We start from the raw sequence: 16610 nt of genomic DNA on the forward strand, positions 1-16610 counted from the left end.
GATTGATGAAGACCTAAAGAAATGGAGAGATAGAGCATGTTCATGGATTGAATCAATACTGTTAAGATGGCAATTCTCTCCAAATTGATCTACAGATTCAATGCAATCCCTATCAAAATGCCAGTATACTTTTTTCTTACAGAAACTGATGTGCTGATTTTAAAATTTTTACAGAAAAGCAAAAGAACTGCAATAGCCAAAACCATTTTTACAAAAAGAACCAAGTTGGAACACTTACACCAAAAATTTCAGGTGTGCCTGGCTGGCTCAGTTGGTAGGACGTGTGAATACTGACCTCAGAATTATAGGTTTGAGACCTACATTGGGTGTAGAGATCAGTTAAAAATTTAAAAAAATTCAAAATTTTACTATAATGAGGACAGTGTGGTACTGCACGAGGATATAGACAGAATATCATAGAACTGAATATATTTTCATGTGTTTATGGTCAAAATAAAAAAGTATTTGAGAGAGCAAGTGCATGTGCATGAAAGGGGGCAGGAGCAGAAGAATGCTGAGCAGGGAGCCTGAGGCAGGGCTCAGACCCAGGACCCTGAAATCATTAGCCAAAGGCAAACGCTTAACCAACTGAGCCACCCGGGCACCCTTATGGTCAACTTTGTGACCAAAGTGCCAAGATAATTCAATAAGGAAAGACAGACTTTTCAATAAATGATGCTTGAACAATTTGCTGTATGTTTTATATGCAGGAATATTCATAGAATTACTAGAACATCTATGTGATACTGGTTCACCTGCTGGTATACGACAATATTTCAAATTGTTAGTTATTTCTAGTATCCTTAAAGAGCTTTTAAAAATAAAAAGACTAGGATGCCTGGGTGGCTCCGTTGGTTGGGCCTCCAATTCTTGGTTTCAGCTCAGGCTGTGATCTCATGGGTTGTGAACTGAGCCCCACACGGGGATCCCACTCAGCAGGGAGTACACTTGAAGATTCTCTCCCTCTGCCTCCTCCCCTACTCATGCATGCTCTTTAAATAAAAAAAAAAAAAAAACAAATGAAGACTTTGAGAGAGTGAGTGAGAGAGGGAGGGAGAGGAAGGGAGCATGAGCAGGGGGAGGGGCTGAGAAGCAGAATCCACGCCAAGCAGGGAGCCTGATGCAGGGCTCCATCCCAGGACTCCGGGATCATGACCTGAGCGGAAGGCAGATGGTTAACTGAGGCACCCAGGCGCCCCAAATTTTTTTTTAAAAGTTAAGACCAAAGACTCTGCAGGAAATTGATCTTGTGAGATAAACAATGAACAGGAAAATAAATTTAAAAAAAAAAAGGAGAATAAATGGTTAACCATATGAAAACAAGCTTATCCCATTCATGTCAAGTGAAAGAGTCAAAGATAAAGCCAACCGTGAGATACTGTTTCTCATATATTAAATTGGCAAAAATCCAAAAGTTTCACAAACTATTGGTGGAGAAACACGCATACTCATATGGCTGATGGTCCTGCAAATTACCATTGTGGTTATTGGGGATTTGGCAATATTTGTAAAATTACTAATCCTTTTGACCAGAAGTCTCCTATCTAGTGACCTCTCCCAAAAACAAACTGGCAAAAAATACTTTTTAACTGTAAATATGCACAAGGCTGTTATCCTTTATAACATTATTTGCAACAGCAACACAAATGTCCATTGGAAGAGGATTGGTTAATGTCAAATCCATACAGATTTCCAGATTAAAAAGCAAAACGGAGAATGTGTGTGTGATAAAATAGATACTATTTTATCTGTATTTATGTGTTTAAAGCATAAAGATAAATTATAAACATTTTTAAATGGTTAACTTGGAGAAGGAACATGAGGAGGACAAAATTAAGTCTTCTTTGACTTTGAATATATCTAGTTTGGTAAATTTGACTTTAGAACTAGGTAAATATGTTACATAATTATAAAACAAAATTAAATTTAAAAACTTTAGGATGAAGCTAATGAATCTAAATTAGTATCCAGTGGGTGGCATAACCACACAAAAAGTAACTCTTAAAACAGTAATTTATGCATCTCTAGTGGAATAAAGCCTAGGGAAAAAAATCTTTGGGGCGCCTGAGTGGCTTAGTTGGTTAAGTGTCTGACTCTTGATCCCAGCTCAGGTCTTGATCTCAGGGTTAAGTCCATGGCCTGTGTTGGGCTCCATGCTGGCGTGGGGCCTACATTAAAAATAAATAAAAATCTAGGGATCCCTGGGTGGCGCAGCGGTTTGGCGCCTGCCTTTGGCCCAGGGCGTGATCCTGGAGACCCGGGATCAAATCCCACGTCGGGCTCCCGATGCATGGAGCCTGCTTCTCCCTTTGCCTCTGTGTGTGTGTGTGACTATCGTAGATTAAAAAAAATAAAATAAAATAAAATAAAAATAAATAAAAATCTACCTGTTTTTAGTCACATTATTAGTGGTAGTGTTGGGATTAGTATCCTGAGACTGTTGTGTATGTACCATGGGTAACAGTGAATGAGTAATGATGTTAGTACTAGAGTCTCTGAGTGAAGAAAGGACATACGGATGTAAGACAGAGGGAAAGTGAAATCCCTGTGGTCTAAGTTTGCAGTGCAGGTATCTGTACACACTCACATCCTAAACAAAACACAAATTTCCCCTTTCTGCTGAACAGGTCTGAAAAGGACTTCCCAGTCATGGCAGTGTCCATAGCCATAGCTGTGGACTGCAGTTTTGAGGTAACATTTCCTTTTAAATGGAACCAAAGTTTCTTGGAGAAAAGGCTGATTCTAGGTACGGGGCAAGAAATGTGCAAAGGAGGCTAGAAACACCTTATGCCAGCTATCAAGGAAGCTATCAAAAGGATGTCGCAGTCATGTCCAAAAACGTGGGAACCAAGGAGCCAGCAGGAACCCCTGGCCAGGCATGACCTGGGGTCCATGGGATGGGAAAGAGCCAGGATTCAAGATTGCTGGAAAGGCCTGAGGGCCCACAAGGACAGCAGGGTCATGGGGCACATGACAGCAATCACCAGGCAAACCTCCTCCCCAGGGCACCGTGCTGGGGAGCTGCAGGCCGCGGGTGTGATGGTGTGTGAGGGCAGCCCCATCTCACAGGCCGGAAGGCCCAAGGCCGGAAGGCAGGTGCGGGGAACGCACATATGGCCTGCATGAGATTGTGTGAGGCAGCACAACTCCGTGGGAGCAGTCCCCAGTCTGGCTGTGGAGGGAGAGATGGGGCCACAGAATTTCTTAGAAAAAATAAAGAGACCAAGAAAATAAAACACACCACTGGCCAAAGAGAGGATGATATGAGCAACAGTGAGAATAACAACCCCAGTAAGAGGAAGATACGCACATTAAGAATTTTTTGAAAATTGAAGCTCCTGAATCATATTTCCCCTTCACTCATTTGTGGTTTGCTCTGCCTTTTATCATTCTATCAGTAGCATTATTTTTTTTTGGGGGGGGGGGTTGGGGACAGTAAAATGCAAACAATATATGTATTGGAACGTAGACATTTTTCCAATACTAACCACATGTAGTGTCATATATCCTGTACTGAAAACATTCCCCTGGGGGCAGGCACCTGGGTGGCTCAATCAGCTAAATGTCTGCCTTCGGCTCAGGTCATGATCTCAGAGTCCTGGGATCGAGCCCAGCCAGAGTGGGGCTCCCCACTCAGTGGGGGGTCTGCTTCTCCCTCTCCCCCTGCCTGTCCCCCACACGCTCTCAAATACATAAGATCTTAAAATTTTTTTTTCCCTCTCTGTGAGGATGCCAGTTAATGGTACATAAAGAGACCTATTTTACATTCATCTACTGACACTCCTGGAAGATACCACTATGAATTAGGTCAATGCTTTTTTCCCTAGAAATGGTCTACTAAATACTTAACCTCTTTATCTTCAGAAATTAAAACATTAGCATGAAAATTTTCAAACATTTTGTCTTACTATTTGGAAAAAATATACCCATTAAAATATCTGAATTATTATCTTAATGACTTTGTATCAAAAAATATCATTAATCATCTAATATAATGAATGTCAGTCTATTCATGTGTTCCTGCCAAAATATGGCTACTTACTTTTAAAAAATAGATGTTTTTTTAAAAAAAGACAAAACACAAAAGCTCCAGTGGATTAGGATATATCAAGTATGTTTCATCCACAAATTCATTTTCAAAACCCACAAATTGTTCATCATTGGAGGATAAAACAAAGGAAAAGGGTGGAACATTTTATCCTCCCTTTTATATACAAACTGAATCAGTCAGTAACAAAAGAGGGCACATTTTTTCTTTATATCACATTCCAACTATTGGATAAGAAATGACAGCATGAGACTATCATTACTTCTTATGCCAAAATGGATCTGAGCAATGATTATCAATAGCCGATAATATAAAAAAAAAAAGAGAGACAATTAGGTTGGTAGGACAACAGCCTACCTATAATCATCTTGCCCTTTTTTCATCAAGAACGAATCTGACCAAGTTTCTCTTTTTTTTAAACTTTTTTTTTTTTTTTAATATTTTTTATTTATTTATGGTAGTCACAGAGAGAGAGAGAGAGGCAGAGACATAGGCAGAGGGAGAAGCAGGCACCATGCACCAGGAGCCCGACGTGGGATTCGATCCCGGGTCTCCAGGATCGCGCCCTGGGCCAAAGGCAGGCGCTAAACCGCTGCGCCACCCAGGGATCCCTGACCAAGTTTCTACACACAAGTATCAATTTATGAAACTATAAGTGTTAGAAGAATATGTTAAATTATGCCAAGAAATGCAATCAACAAAATCCAGATTTTGGAAAACTGCAAGGACAAACGACTCAAATTTCTTAACAAATTGAAAAAGTGTATCAAGTTGTGGAAGGAGGAACCACTAGTAGAGACTTAAAAGATTTCTCTACCAATGGCATTTTGTAGACTTTAGTCTTGATTCAAACAGAAAATAAATCTGGCTTTACACAGAAACTTGTACACAAATGTTCAGAGTAATATTATTTATAAGAGCCAAGAAGTGGGCAAATAAAATGTGGTGTATCCATACATTAGAATTCAGTAATAAAAAAAGAATGAAGTAGAGATGCCTGGAGGGCTCAGTCGGTTAAGCATCCGACCCTTGATTTCAGTTCAGGTCTTGATCCAGGGTCCTGAGTTCAAGCCCGGCACTGGGCTACATGCTGGTTATGAAGTCTACTTCAAACAAACAAACAAACAAACAAACAAACCCAACAGGGACACCTGGGTGGCTCAGCAGTTGGGCGCCTGTCTTTGGTTCAGGTCGTGATCCTGGGATCTCAGGATCTGGGATCGAGTCCCACATCGGGCTCCCTGCATGGAGCCTGCTTCTCCCTCTGCCTATGTGTCTGTCTGCCTCTCTCACTGTCTTTCATGAATAAATAAATCAATCTTAAAAAAAAAAAGTTAAGAATAGAATGAAGTACTTATGTTATAACATGGATCAACCTTAAAAACTTTATGCTAAGTGAAGGAAGCCAGGCAGAAAAGGCCATATAGTAGTATTCCATTTATACAAAATGTCCATAACAGGAAAATCCGCAGAATGTATACTAGTGGTTGCCAGGGGCTGAGTGGGAAATGGGAAGTGACTGCTAGTGGATACAGTTTCTATTTAGAGTGGTGGAATCAAGACAGTGATGATGACCACACAAATCTGTGAAAATACTATAAACTACTGAACTGTACACCTTAAACAGGTGAATTTTATGGCATGTGAATTGCATCCCAATAAAAATATGGCATTCATAAGACAAATGGAAATTTATTTATTTATTTAAAGATTTTATTTATGATATATATATAGAGGGGGGGGGAGGCAGAGACACAGACAGAGGGAGAAGCAGACTCCATGCCGGGAGCCCGACGTGGGATTCGATCCTGGGTCTCCAGGATCATGTCCTGGGTAGAAGGCAGGCGCTAAACCGCTGAGCCACCCAGGGATCCCTGACAAATGGAAATTTAAATACTGATTTGCTACTTGATAACACTGTTATCAGCTTATGACATTAAAACATTAATCTCTTAGAGATACATCTTAAATATTTACTGATGAAATATAACGCTGGTGTTTGCTTCAAAAATAATACAGGGCAGTTGGAAAGTCAATATTTTGCAGGTGTCAGAGTAAGAACTGAATCAGGCAAGAATCATCACAGGATGCTTTAGTGATCTTACAATATGTCCGCAAATTCTTTGATATTTTCCCTACAAGAGTTGTCACTTTACAAAGTTGGAGCTTAGTGCTTTCTTGAAATGTGGGTTGGACTTGGTCACTTCTAATGAATAGATTGTAGTGGAAGTGAGTGTCATGACCCCCAGAATAGGTAAAAAAAAAAAAAAAAAAGGCACTGTTGTCTCAGGGATCATTTGCCCTAGAGGAGGCCAGTCCATGCCATGCGGACCCAGAAGCAACTCTAGGGAGAAGACCGGGTGGTAAGGAAGTGACAGTTCCAGCACTGACTTGCCAGATGTGTTAATGAGCCATCTTGGAAATAGATTCTCCAGCTCCAGGCAAGCCCTGAGATAATGGCCAACTTCTGGCCAACAACGAAATGTAATCTCACCAGAGGTCCTAGGCAGGACCATCCAGCCGAGCCAGCACTAATTTCCTGACCTCGAGAAACTGAGATGACAAATACTGTTTTAAACAAGTTTTGACATATGTATTATGTGGCAATAGGTAAATAAATACAGATGCTGAATCTAAGGGAAATTTCGATAAGATTACTTGCACGATCTTAAAGCATCTCCCCAGAGACTGCTTATTATTTGGTGGGGAGTGGGAGGAGGGCAAAAACTGCTCAGTGATGCGAACGGACAACTCTGATCAGTGATCAAGATCCACATCGCCATGCCTCCCCCCATGTGATACCCTGAGAGGGACACGACACCATCCAGGCAGGACTCTGGGCAAGAATGCTTATTTTGAATCTAATCATAAGAAAATGGTAGATACCCCCCTGCCCCCCGCAATAAGGACCACCTTATTTAAAAAAGGAAGAGGGATTTACTTTTCCAAACTATCAATGTCATAAAAGAGAAAGATTCTGGAAATGGAGGCTGATAACTGACTATAATACCTGGCCCCGTACTGGAGAGGACAGAAATACTACAAAGAACAGGACTGACAGAATTGGAATATTAATGGTGTAGAGATAAAATGGAGTCAGTGCTAAATTTCTGAAGTTGGTAACTACACTATATGGTATGTAAGAGAATATCCTTATTTTAAGGATATCCTTAAAATAAGGATATTCTCATAAAAGTAAAGGTAGAGGTCTAGGATATACATAACTTAGCCTCAATAGGTGGAAAAAAAAATGGGGGAGATGTGCATGTGTGAGAGAGAGAACATATAAAACATGGAAATGAAATAAAGTATTAGTAACAGATGAATTCGAATAAGGGAGTAGGTGTTTGGTTTTGTCTTACTATTTTCACTTTTGTTACGTACCTTTATCCTTGAAATTATTCCCAAATAAAGTTTTAAAAATAACTCCATTGAATGGAGGGGAAAAGTGAGGGTAAAGATGAAATAAGATTGACTACAAACTGACAACCACTGAAGCTGAATGGTATATTGTAAAAGGTTTATTAAACTTTTCTGACTACTTTTGCTATATATTTGAAATTTGCTATAGGTGAACAGTAGGAGAACCAAACTTGGAAGATCCCAAGGGTCTCTCCCACTGGTTCCATGCTCTTTCTAAATGCATTTTTTTTTTTAAAAGTACATTCACAATGTTGTGTAATCATCAGCACCACCCATCTCCAGAACTTTTTATCCTGCAAAACTGAATCTCTGTACCTACTTAACAGTAACTCCCCGCTGCTCTCTGTCCCCCAGCCCCTGGCAACCATCCTTCCCCTTCCTGTCTCTAGGACCAGGACTAGCCTAGGGATGTTACACCAGCGGAAGCGTAGGGGATTTGTCCTTCTGTGACTGGCTTATCTCACTCAGCCCGAAGTCTTCAAGATTCATCCACATTGCGGCACATGCCAGGATGTGCTTCCTTTTAAAGGCTGAATAATAGTCCATTGTGTGTCACTGGCACATTTTGTTTATCCATTTATCTGTTGGTGGGCACTGCTTGCTTCCACCTTGACTATTGTGAAAAATGCTGCTGTGTACACCGTGTACATATACCCCTTAGAATCCCCTGCTTTCACTTTTAAGCCTGGATTTTTACAATTTGTTAGAGAAAGTTGCTTTTTAAATTCCTCTTACCATATGGGATTTAGTCTGTTTGATGGTTTTAAGTCATCTTTAAAGGGACCACGATAATGCTTTTCCCGATCAAACACCAGTATAAATGGTCTTGACCACTAAAGCTGAGCTTCGGTTTCTTTTTTTAAAGATTTTATTTATTTATTCATGAGACACACACAGAGAGAGGCAGAGACACAGGCAGAGGGAGAAGCAGGCTCCCTGCAGGAAGCCTGATGAGGGATTCAATCCCAGGACCCCAGGATCACAACATGAGCCAAAGGCAGTCCCTCAACCACTGAGCCACCCAGGCATCCTGCTTTGGTTTCATTTCTAGTGAGTTCCTCCACGTGCAGGGCTATTCATATGACTATTTGGAAGTTACTTCTGCTGGAGGAATCTGATAATAGAAACCTTGTTGTAGGTTTTGGACATTGGGTAATAAGCACAGAGCAGAACGACTGAGGTTGTTGTCAAGTTCATGAGAAAGGGCATGTGAGCCTGGCTTCTCTTCAGGAGCACAGTCCTCTTCTTTGAGGCCCGAGAATTCTCCTTCCTGTGTACCCCAGGACGGTGGCACTTCTTCCCACTTTCCTAAAGGGTTACATAATTATGCAGACCAGCATTGTGGGCCTTTTTCCACTTGGACAGTACTTTCTGAAACTGCTAGATTTCCAGATGAGAACTGTTTATTCTGGATCAGACTTAATTTGGTCAGCTGAATTCTCTTGGGTATGGAGAGGTTTTCTTACCCTTGGCCTACTTTTTGTGGTACTAAATAATATCCTTTTACAGTTTCACCAAGCACTTTGTAAAATAGAAATAGTTGAAAGCACTGCTTTATTTTGCTTCCTTAGCTCCTTTTGCTCTTTCAGTCCATCAGCTACACTGTGCTTGGTAAGCTGTAACCACAGAGCCTGGCACTGGAGTGGGAGGTTTTGTTCATGTTACGATACTCACCAAGTGCCTACTATGTGCCAGGCCTCCCCAACCTCACTGTCCATTGAAACACTAGTTACTCCCAGAACAGTAAGAAGGGCCCTGGTGTAGCAGAAGGCCCGAGAGGCTTTTACTCATGTGCAGTGTCCCCTCCCCTCCACTACGGTAACCAGCGTCTCACACTTGCGTGGGAGAAACAGAAAAGACACAGGAAAGACAAGAAGAAATGCAGAGGGAAGAAAGTCGGATTCCTGGCCCCCATACTCCCCCCTCCCCGCCCCATCTTTGGATAAGTTCTTTTTTTCTGTATTTTCTCTTCTCACACTACCCCACTTTTCAATAATTAACTGCTGTGTAACATTACAGTGAGCACCATACTTACAGTACTACACTGAAGTATCATGGCAGGCCTTCTGTTGTTCGTTCCTGATTTTTCATTATTTGTTATAATGACACACAACTCTATACATATACCTCCCCCTCCTTTGGGATTATTTCTTTGATATAAATCCTTAGGAATGGAATGTTGGCCATACTTAGGATGAGATTAAGTCCATTTAAAATGAATTAGATGCTCTCTTAATTAAGGTACAGAACCTTTAATGACTGATCCTCCTTAGAAGGGCATTTTTTTTTTTTTTTTAAAGTAGGCTTCACACCCAGTGGAGAGCCCAATGCAGGGCTTGAATTCACAACCCTGAGATCAAGAATCGGACATTTAACCGACTGAGCCACCCAGGTACAAAAGGGCATCTCTCTTAAAGCAATGAAACAGGTGTTAATGTTCAAACACACTCAAGAAGGTGTCCACTTCAGTCATCCTCACCATTCATCGGAGACTTTGAGCAGTCTCCCACCAGAGAGAGTTGACCCTTGAGCAACATGAGTTTGGATTGTGTGGGTCCACTTATACTTAGAGTTTTTTGATACAGTACAGAACTATAATGTATTTTCTCTTCCTTATGTTTCTTTTTTTTTTTTTTTTTTTTTTAATTTTTATTTATTTATGATAGTCACAGAGAGAGAAAGAGAGGCAGAGACACAGGCAGAGAGAAGCAGGCTCCATGCACCGGGAGCCCGACGTGGGAATCGATCCTGGGTCTCCAGGATCGCGCCCTAGGCCAAAGGCAGGCGCCAAACCGCTGCGCCACCCAGGGATCCCTTCCTTATGTTTCTTAATAATACTTTTCCCTAGCTTACTTTATCCTAAGTATACAGTATATAATACATATAACATAGAAAATATACATTGATGGACTGTTCACGTATCATAGCAGTAGGCTATTAGTAAAGTTTTGGGGGAGTCAAAAGTTACAAATTTTTGACTGCATGGGGGGTGGTCAGTGCCCCTAATCCCTACATTATTCAAGGGTCAGCTGTACTATTTTTCTTCCTGTATCTGCCACTTGGGGATTTCTCCTCCTCCTCGCTCTCTATTCCTGAATCCTGTATTCTCACCAAGAGTAACTTGGAGTGGTTTTTATGCATCTCAGCCTCCTCCTGGCTTTAGCATTTCCAGAGACGGATTTCTTCCATAGTACTCCTCCATCATCACTTCTTACTCCCTCCCAGAGCTGTACCCACTCTGACCTGTTCCTTTTCTGCATCGCAGGCCATGGGCCCCCGAGAGTGGCCTAAAAATCTGCTCTTTACTGCCTATATTCAGAATCTTACTTTCTTCACTCACTCAAGGAAGAGAGCAAATGCCACTTCCTCCAGGAAGCCTTCTCGGATTGTCCCAGCAGTAAGGACTGCCATAGCACTTTACTGGACCTCTCAAGACACTCTTCATTTTATATCAAGTTTTTGAGCAGGTCTCTTCTTGTCTTCTGGACCCCATACAGGACCATACTAAGTGGTTTTGTGACTGAGTGATTCTTTACTTGCTGCTGCTGGGGCTGCATCAGGGGAGAGTTATGTTTTTACCTGTCAGGTTGTAAGCTAACACATTTTTTTTTGAACTGCTGTAGAGAGCTTTTCAGTTCTTCAGTTCTCTAGCACCTTTAATACTATATTTTCATATATACAATGGCTCTGTGACATGCAGGCTTCTATGAACTGAGACACAGCCCCCATAAACACCACTGTCAATACAGGAAGCCCATCTCGCCTCCCCTAGGAGTTGTGTTAGAAACTTTGGAAACACAGCCTGTTCTTCAAGGGAGAACAGTCACAGGGTTTAACCTGATAACTTAAAAGGGAACAAAAACCATGTTTCCCAACCAGAGCAGCAGTGACTAGTATCCTTCATTTACAACAAAGACACAGAAGAAAAGTTCTAAGGATTCATTAAGCCCAGATGCTTAGAGTAGAATTAATAGCACTCAGAATAAAAATGTTTTAAACTTTGAGTCTCAAAAACAAGAGAGCTATCACTAATAGAAAAACATACTTCAAAAGTGGGAAAACATCTAAGATTTAAAAATTCCAGTCCTGCTGGCCCGTGATTTTAAATAACCGTAAAGTGGTGACACACACACAACATACTCATGCATCTTTATCTGTTGAAACTTTACCTGGGAATTTCCACTTCAAAGGCATTTGGTGGGAGTGGCGTGGAGGCACCAGCCTCTCCTGCTGACCTTGCTCACAAGGGAGGGCCAGTTCAGGATCACTGCAGCCAAGGACGGTGTGCTTTAACCTGGGTCTCAGTGGTTTCTAGGAAGTGCTGCCGCAGGACCTTCTTCTAGGGCCCAGCCAGGAGGGGCAGGTGGAAAGGCAAGTGGTTCATCTGGGAAAGATGGTCGGGAAAAAAAAAGTTGGTCAGAAAAAAAAAAAATCCATGGGTTGGAGCAAATATGAATGAAAATCCAGAGTGACCGCAGATGGACTTTTTGAATATACACAGCACACTGCCTTCCTGCTTGTAAACTGTATGGGGGGAAAAGTGACTTCTAACCAGGTTTAAACCTACCGACACAGAGCTGGCAGGACAGGTATCCTGGGTCTCCACTAGGCCAAGAGTAAAAGCTAGATGCTGGAGTGTCCCCCCCGTGTTCCCTGAAATCACTCAGACTTGCTTCTCATTAACAGGCCCCACTAAATTCCAGCGAAATCAAAGGAAAACACATGTCCTTACAGTGACTGCTTTCTGAGGGAGGGTGGCATCACAGGGGTTCTGTCCTCGGGCCCACTGTTCGGGGCACATGTGATCTGAAGTCGGCAGAAAGCTGTGAGACTGGGCTACCGGGGAAAAGAGAGGGTACTGCTGATTCAGAGAAACATCACTGCATTTAGGGCCAAGGCCAGTGCGCCTGTGGGGTACCCCCTCCTGGGCTGACCTTCTCAAGGGCAGCACCCAACCTGCCTCTGGCCTGTGGGGAAGCCCTTCAGGCTCTCCCCCTGCCTTCTCGAGCAAGTCTGTACCCCTTCTCCTGGCTCACAGAGTTCTCCTCTTCCTCACCTGGCCACTGAGGTCTCAGCCACACCAAAGAACATTCACTGCTTTCTAGTGTGCTGATGCCGTCTTCCCAGCCCCGGAGCCCTCTGTAGAGTACAGCCTCTTCCCTCATCCCCACCTCACCCCCACAATGCTCGTGTAGCCTTCAGGTATCAACTCAGTCTCCCAGGGGAGGAAACTTCTACTCATCCCTATCGGCCAGCAGCTGGCCACCACGATATGCTTGAACACACCCTGGCTTACCTTGACCTGGCCCTCTCTGCCCCCTGTGGTAACTGCTCACCTGCTCCTGCTGAACAGCAAGCTCCAAGAGGGCCAGGAACCATCTGTGTGGCATGTGCTGTGTACATAGTAACCCTCAGATACCTGCTAGGGACAGAATTTACACTGCAGGAGTCTGGGAGGCTTGGGTTAGTCTTAAGAGTGGATTCCCAGTGCAAGCAGCTAAAGATGTGCACATCTTGGGTCTGTGGAGGCCAGTGTGCCTCTGAGGCAGTGTGAAAAGCCGTTAAGGTTTGTGGCTCCCCAGGACAGTTCTGGAAAACACTGGACCTTTATGTGATTGTCAGACGTGGGGAATGTTAGCCCTTCGGAGTAAAAAAATAAAGTTCCTTCATTCATCCCCATGAACCGGAGCACAGAACCTGTAACAAAAATGAGAAAAATACAAATTAGTACAATTCAAACAGTTAATTATTTGATTTAAAGGATTCTCCCTTAGTCTGACCTTATGTTCTTCTCATGTTTTGGTATTAAATTGTGTATGGCATGATAATGATACGAGAGTTATTAGGGTCCTTAGTTGGCAAAAGAAGAAATGCCAAAACTTTCTAGTCACATTGGGGAGTTCGGGTGGTGGGAGTGATTGGACCTCTACTCTAAAGCACTCTAGAAAAGAAGATCCAGGTGTACAAGTGAATAAATATGAAAGGCAAAATTTAAAAACTTTGAGAAGATTATAGAGAATATCATGACCTTGAGGTAGAGTAGGGTTTCTTAAGTATGACACAAGAAGATATAATTTCCTCTAAACATAAAAGACAGATTTAATTATACTAAGAATGATAGTCATCAAAACAGATCATAAAGAATGAATAGACTTAGAATGAGATATTTGCAACATACATAACTGACAAAGAAACAGTATCCAGAATATATAAATTATATACACACCCATGAAACACCCAAGCCAATAAGAAACAGACAACCTAACAGACAAATGGGTAAATGATTTGAACAGGCATTTAACAAAAGTAGAAAAAAAAAAAGTAGAAATCCATCTGGTTAATACATAAGTGAAAAATTACTCGATCTTATTACTAATCAGGAAAATGTCAATTAAAACCTACAATGAGATATCATTTCACACTCATCAGATTGGCAAAAATTTAAGTTCCTTGTGATACCTAAGCATTGGACATAATGTGAAAAACCATCCAGCAGTTTCATGCTCACATTTTTACCTGGAAGAAACACACACAGATGCAGTGGGACAAGCAAACTAGAATGGCCAGGGCCAGGGCAGCATCACCGTTTACAGCTGCCCCCAAACAGGAAACAGCCCAATCTGCCTCCAGCCAGCCAGGGGAACAGTGGGACAGCTGTACGATGGCATGGGATTATAAAACAATCAGAGAGAAAAATCTCCCAAAAAACAAAATTAATCAGAAAAAGACATAATCCAAACGGTTGATTCCATTCATACAAGTTCAAAAATAGACAAGAAATAAACTATGCTGGTTGGGATACATACACTGGAAGGAGGAGGTAAAATGACAAAGAAATGATGATCTCAAAAGTGAGAGTACAAAATACTTGTGGAGAAGGATGAATTATCACCAGGGAGACACACAGGGTGGGGTTTTTTAGGCGCTGCTAATAGGCCATTTCCTATGTGGGTCATGGTTACAGTGAACAGTTGCTTAGATTTACTTTTAATGTAATGTTCCTTGCTCTTTTCTGCAGGTGTATTTCACTAAAGTCGCCCATCTCCTTTTCAAAAAATGTTTTACTAATTGTAAATCTCCAAACCTGGGAAGCACCTATTTACGTAGTGTAAATAAACAATAAACACTTGAGTCTGAGTGTTTTAAGAAGGACCCAAGTAGCCCTGGGGCAGACTTTAAGAAGGAAGAGAGGCTAGAGCTGGGTCTTTGATTGTGGGGTCCCTCAATAATGCTTCTCTAACAATTAGGGGGTGGGAAGGTGATACATAGCAAAGTTTCAGTTGGCCAGGGGGCTCTGGAGGTGAAGGCGGCGGTGGCATGAGTTAATGAGTTACTGTGTGCTGGACCCTCGTGGCTGACTTAGGAACCTGTCCTTAATTCTGTAGACAGTAAGTAGATACCACATCACAATTAATACTGTCATGCTTTAGGAAGGTGTACTTGGGTTTGTGGGTTGGGTAGGACTGGAAATCAGGAAATCAGTTAAGGGTCAGACCCAATCCCCTGGCAATGTGGAAGTGGAGCTAGAAAGTGATGGAACAGACATGTTCCTAAGAAGAGAACTTAGGGATGGAATGAGGTTTCCCCCAAAACTGCTTTTCTGCTCTTTTCCATTCTCAAGCTTTAACTTTAGGGGTACAAAGAGGGACTCAAGACAGATTCTGCTTTACAAGGACAAGGCACTGAACCACCCAAGGTCAGAGCAGGGCTAGCAGATATACAGACTTGGTGCTGAGGACCTGACCTAAGTTTTTAAATTCTCTGCAATGGGGGATCCCTGGGTGGCTCAGCAGTTTAGTGCCTGCCTTCGGCCCAGGGCATGATCCTGGAGTCCTGGGATCGAGTCCCGCGTCGGGCTCCCTGCATGGAGCCTGCTTCTCCCTCTGCCTGTGTCTCTGCCTCTCTCTCTGTGTCTCTCATGAATAAATAAATAAAATCTTAAAAAAAAAAAATTCTCTGCAACGACTGAAGAAAATTGCGTGTGTAGGATGCAGCAGGTCAAGTGAAGGATGGTAGTCATATCCCAAACCAGAATGAGCAGTCTAATGAACTCCAACACACTCATCACCTGGCTTCAATAATAATCAAGATTTCATCAGGTGGCTTTCATTTTTTCTACAGTTCTGGTCCATATCTAAATGCTCCAGGAGGGTAGCTGGGCCCAGTGAAATATGAAACATATACATTTAAATGATCTGACTCTTGGTTCCTTGTGCTGTGTTGGGAGGTCAGCAGCTCTAAATGTAGGTGTTCATAGGATAAAGAGCATAGAGCATAACCATTCTTAATCTCCTGCCCCAGGTTGCTCCCTGGCTTTGGACTGCAGGATCACACTGAGTGTGTTTATGTGCGGCTCCCCAACCCCGCAGAGATTAAGGCCAGCAGAGAAGATGTTGTTTGTCAAAGGGTTGTTCATTGGAAGAAAACTGGCTCTGCAATCACAATCCTTCTTGATGTTACCAGATTCAACAACTGCAACTCCCATCCTATCGGAGTAGAGGACAGGCAGTTGTGACCCTGCAGGTGAGGGGGAACCGTGGACCTTCCCATGGCACAGCCTGATACCCAGGTGGCAGAGATCCTCGAAAAAGGGGAGATATCGGCAGTGCCAAGCTCTACTGTCCCCGTCCCCAAATACCTCGTCATTTCCAGGATGCTAATGTTCCATGTCCGAGGATGCTGGGACCCTAAACTTAACCCAGCACTCAAGGAAGTGCACCTTCCCCTGGGGCAAGGAAACTTGTCTGCTTCTGTGAATCACATCACAAAGCTCCTCTTTTGTAGAACAGCTGTAAGAAGGACCACAGTACATGGAAATATCTATGAAAATATGCTAGGAGCCCTCAGTGGAGATGCCAAGGGCTATTTTGAAGCTTACCAGTCCAGGTGGGGGAAATAGGCTGCTCTCGACAATGTTCTATTCCCCTGGGGGTTTCTGTCAGGGAGCATGTGATATCACCGCCCGACCAATCTCTGTCTGGTTGTACGTTGTGCACTTAGATTCCAGAGAAACTAAGGGGTTCTTCCTGCAGGGGTCATCACCTTAAAAACAGAGGCATCATCATAAGCAATATCAAAACAAGAGATTAAATGGAGCAACGAGTCCTCCAGTTCAGTCTGTGTGCTGGTTTCTCACACA

General features: G+C 42.6%; 1 protein-coding gene across 9 annotated transcripts in view; it reads right to left on the reverse strand.

Annotated features, from left to right (window-relative positions):
* Positions 1-16610, reverse strand: part of AVL9 (AVL9 cell migration associated) — an 82937-nt gene that overhangs the window by 10152 nt on the left and 56175 nt on the right. For 7 of the 9 annotated variants that reach the window (XM_077856267.1, XM_077856266.1, XM_077856264.1 and 4 more), the window contains 3 exons: positions 16350-16513; positions 12808-13168; positions 11641-11855 (listed from right to left, as the gene is read on the reverse strand). The gene's annotated coding sequence lies outside the window, so the exon portion shown is untranslated. Of the gene's footprint in view, positions 1-11640; positions 11856-12203; positions 12308-12807; positions 13169-16109; positions 16261-16349; positions 16514-16610 lie in introns of all 9 variants that reach the window. The other 2 variants (XM_077856260.1, XM_077856261.1) reach the window with 2 other exon arrangements.

This window comes from Canis aureus, chromosome 18 (assembly GCF_053574225.1).
Source record: "Canis aureus isolate CA01 chromosome 18, VMU_Caureus_v.1.0, whole genome shotgun sequence".
NCBI classification, from domain to species: domain Eukaryota; kingdom Metazoa; phylum Chordata; class Mammalia; order Carnivora; family Canidae; genus Canis; species Canis aureus.